Genomic DNA, 4,780 nt, shown 5'->3' with positions numbered 1-4,780 from the left:
AGACAAGCTCAGGCACGTCCCATGCGGCTATATTAGTAAATATATCAATAATACACCTTACACATGATGCATAAATTCCATTTAAACAAAGGATTCTGTCTGGTCAGTGTCAATTTCTTCCTCTTAATCCTAATGGCGTCTTCAGGGCTGAGCAAGGCAGGAAGAAGTTAGTTTCTTCTAAAAAGGGAGCATTAAATTCTTTTTCTCTGAAAGATTTAGGCGTCCTGTAGCTGCTATCTTGCTGCGAGTCTTCTCTTAAAAAAAAGCATCTTACATAGCAGAGTTTTTATTTTAACATTATGTTATAACCTAAAACTATATTTAACATACTACTTAAGAAAATTAATACAGCATAACTTTCTAAAATAACACATGTAAAAGTCATTTAAATATTTGCGAAAAGCCAATCATAAAATACGCATTTTTCACAGCCCCTTTTAGGGTCCATGCCCCTATGGAGACATGAGCTCTTCAAGTTAAGAAGAGTCTTAACATGAGCCCTCACATGGAAATGCAGTGTACTCATTAAATGCTTGCTTAGTTGACAGACAACTGCTTTGAGAACCTGCATGATTTAAACTAAATTTACTTACCAGACCTACTGTCATGACACTAATACCAGAACGTGTATTTCTCTCATAACTAATTGCAATATATGGTAGGGATAATTCATGGTATTAATGTATGGTATAAAATATTGTGAAATCCAAACCATGGCTTTTGACTACTCCGGCCGGGAGCAGCTGTCTTATTCAGATTCAACTAGTTCCCAGATGCACATTAAGATAACAATCGATGCCTTAACATAAGAATAGAAGCTTCCAGGGCGATGATCGTTGGTTTCCCTAGTTGTCGAGAGACACCCGAAAGCGATTATTGCCTTGCCGATTGCATCTATCAAGATAGTCAGCGGCGCCACCCTGATACATCTGAATACACAGCTCCTCCAAAGCCAATTGACACCAATGGCACACCTGGACGAGGCTTTTGTCCACCTCTACACATGGAAAGCAACAGCGATGCATGTGAAGAGACACAAAGAAAATTTGGTCATCTTGGCCGCGGGCAGAATAAACTGTATAAAACCTCGCTGCGCGAAGCCGCGAGTGTGAACTGGGAGAACTCTCACACTCGGGAGGTCAGATCCGTGTTCACCCGGCGCCGATCCCGGGCTCGACACTGTCTCTTTGGCTGTGGTGGTTTCAAAGACTGAACTTCGGCCTTGCAGACAAATTAATAAGTCGTTGCTAAATTTTTGATAATTTTGGCTCACGATTTGATCATTTATAACAATCTGGTGACAACCCAACATAATTTGAATTTGGGGTTCAGGACCCCTTCCCGCCTGGAGGGCGCCCTGCTGATTTCAGCGGTCTGAGCTGGATTGGAGTCCGCGAGGCCAATCAAAAATCACCGAACTGAAACCGGAGCCCCAGCCAAAGAGGGATAAAAACGGGCCCAATTCTCGGAAACTTGGAAAGATCCAGGGGATCTTTGAGCCTGAGGTTTTTTTCCAGTTGGAAAATCGACGTGCACGAAGAATCCACGTGGAAACGGAACCATGAATATCGCGTGGTTGAGTGGGGTGTGACTGAATGTGTGTGTGAGACGTGACTCTGTCACGAAGTGAGTGTGGACCCCACGATCGCAGTTCCACCATCCCGCGAGGGACGTGGTCGGTCAAGGGGGAAGCGGACGCTTTTTGCTTAACACACGCGGGACCCGAGGCTCGCGGGGAGTTCAAGGGGGAAAATCGGTCACAGTTGGGTCAGGAGAGGGAAGAGACGGTCCTAGAAAATTCTAGGAGTCCATCTGCCTTCTGATCTGGGGAAAACTGGTAAGAAAACCGGAGATCAGTCAAAAAGTCAGCGGAACGGTTCTCCATTTGACTGAGTAAGACTGGCGGCGTTTCGCAAGCTCAGGAAATCAACACCGTACAAAGAATCTGGACTCGCGATGAGCGTCCCAGCCGGAGGAGACAAGGTGAGAAAAATCGCAGAAGGGATTTTTGGAAAAATGGGGTTGGGAAAGAGCAGGTTCCAGAGAAAACCCCAGGAAAAATCTCCCCAGGGTCCCAGGAAAGTTCTGCCAGAAATCCCAAGAGATAGTCCGTTGGGGTGGATGCTAGAACACTGGGACGAGAGCCCGAGGAGAGCGGGCAGATCCAAGGAGAAAATGATCCATTTTTGTATGGAAAAATGGGGAGGGAAGGAGATTGGAAAATACGTGGTGTGGCCGATTTTCGGCACATTTGAGGCTTGGACTTGAGAGTCCTTGTATGATCACGTATTTGATCGCCACCCCCAGGATTTTGAGGAAATTGAGTATGCCGAGATGTGGAGGTACGCTTGTACAAGTTTATACCCGGTACAAGCCCTCCGACGCGCGGCAAACAGGGGAAAGGAATGGGAACCTTTGGACAATCTTCCACCTCCTTACCTTGTTCCTCCGCCACAACCCGGACCAGCACAGGCACAGCCGGTGCCCACGCTGCCTCTCGAGGCAGCGATCCCGCTGGGTCAGGTCTCGGCACCGCTGCTCCCACTGGAGCAGGCTGCGGCGCCTTCCCTTCCACGTGAACAAGCGGCGGCGGCGGCGGCGACGCCGCTCCCATGTGAGCAACCACTGCCGCAGACCCTTCCCAAAACCGAAGAAAAACAGGCAACCGTCCCCAGAGACAGCTCTCCCCCGGCCCATCGAACGAGGCGGCGAACAAGGAGGGCAACCACGGGAGACAGTGGGGACAAGGAAGAGAAGCCCGGCTTCTTCCCTTTACAGGAAGTGCCGACGGCTCCGGGAGTGATTGGCTTCGTGCATGCGCCGATCGACACCAATGATGTGAGGGCGTTCAAGAAAGAAATGGGAAAATTGATGGATGATCCTTTGGGGGTGGCGGAAAGGCTAGATGAATTTCTAGGGACCAGCACATACACCTATGAGGATCTCCAAGCGATCCTAAGATCACTGTTTAACAGCGAGGAAAGAGACATGATCAGGCAAGCCGCGATCAAAGATTGGGAAAAGAGGAACCCTAACGGGGGGAGCGGGGACGAGAGATGGCCAAATCAGAAACTGTCTTGGAATGCCCAGACAGAGGAGGGGAGGCAGAAAATGATACATTTGAGAAATATGATAATTCAGGGTATCAGGGAGGCGGTACCCAAGGGACAGAACATGAGCAAGGTACTCAGAGAGTGCCAAGGGAAGAATAAGACCCCCACGGAATGGTTGGAGAGACTCCGCAAGGGTTTGAGAATGTATTTGGGGACGGATCCCAATTCTCCGGGGGGGATAGTTTTGCTAAAAACTCAGTTTGTGGCGAAATCTTGGGAGGACATTCGGAAGAACTTAGAAAAGATAGATGGGTGGCAGGAACAAGGATTGCAGGAACTGCTCTGGGAAGCCCAGAAAGTCTACATGAGACAGGATGAAAAGAAACAGAAGATCCAAGCCAAGGTATTGGTGGCTGCGGTAAGGGAAGCACAAAAGCAGGAACAGGGCAAGGACACGGCGAAAAAGGCACCGGCGAAGAAACAGAGTTCTTCACAGGGAAAAGGATCGAACGATCAGAGGCGAGATTTTGAGTGCTATTACTGCAAGCAAAAGGGACACATCCGAAGGAATTGTCCCAACAAATCCAAGGACCAGGCAATGTTTCAAGAAGATTAGGGGTGTCAGGGGCTTTTCAGTTTGGGGTCCGGAACACAGAGGGAGCCCTTGATAAAATTAAAAGTAGGACCCCACAGGGAGGAAATGTGGTTTATGGTAGACTCGGGGGCGGAACGGACAGCGGTGCAGCAGCTGCTGAAGGGGTGGTCTCTGAGCGACGATTCCATGATGGTAATCGAGGCGAAGGGGGAACCTTTCGAGGTTCCAATCGTAAAAGATGTAGAAATAGAAACGGAAAACAAAAAGCGTACAGGAAATATATTACTGATACGAGATGCTGATTTCAATTTGCTGGGGCGGGACATGATGGTTGCCCTGGAAATCAGCTTGGAGGTGGAAAAGTCCCGGCTCAAGGTGAGAATGTATAAACTCACCATCCAGGATGAGGAGAAAATAGACCTGAGGGTGTGGTATGTTCAAGGGGAGCTGGGAGGCTGGACATAGAGCCGATTCGTGTCGAAATTGAGAGACCAGAAGACCCTATACGGGTCAAACAATATCCCATCTCCATGGAGGGGAGAAGGGGATTGAAACCGGTGATTGACGAGTTGATAAAGAAAGGAACGTTGGAGCCGTGCATATCTTGGCACAACACCCCAATTCTGGCTGTGAAAAAGACAGTTGGCAGCTTTAGGCTGGTGCAAGATTTAAGGGCTGTGAATCAGAGAACTAAGACTTTGTTCCCCACGGTCTCGAATCCTTACACTTTGTTAAATAACATTTCTCCCGAGGACACGTGGTACAGTGTGATCGACTTGAAGGATGCTTTCTGGACTTGTCCTCTAGCGGAGGACAGCAGAGATTACTTTGCATTTCAGTAGGAAGATCCGGAGATGAACAGAAAGCAGCAGCTCAGGTGGACTTCGTTGCCTCAGGGCTTCGTGGACTCCCCGAACTTATTCGGGCAGGCACTTGACCAGGTTTTAAATCATTTCGTACCAACAGAGGAGACAAAATTGTTACAATATGTAGACGATTTGTTGGTTGCAGGTCCGAGGGAGGAGGTTGTAAGGAAGAGCACAATTGAGCTTTTGAACTTTTTAGGGGAAAAGGGGTCGAAGTTGCAGTTCACAGAGCCCGAGGTCAGGTACTTGGGACATTGGTTAACCAA

The 4,780-nt window shown here is 48.5% G+C and overlaps 1 protein-coding gene across 2 annotated transcripts in view; it reads right to left on the bottom strand.

Annotated features, from left to right (window-relative positions):
* LOC102031921 (arrestin domain-containing protein 3-like) overlaps window positions 1-4,780 on the bottom strand; it is a 29,666-nt gene that overhangs the window by 8,302 nt on the left and 16,584 nt on the right. The window lies entirely within an intron of this gene.

This window comes from Geospiza fortis, unplaced genomic scaffold (assembly GCF_000277835.1).
Source record: "Geospiza fortis unplaced genomic scaffold, GeoFor_1.0 scaffold336, whole genome shotgun sequence".
Lineage (NCBI taxonomy): Eukaryota > Metazoa > Chordata > Aves > Passeriformes > Thraupidae > Geospiza > Geospiza fortis.
This window is presented reverse-complemented; position numbering and strand designations above follow the sequence as displayed.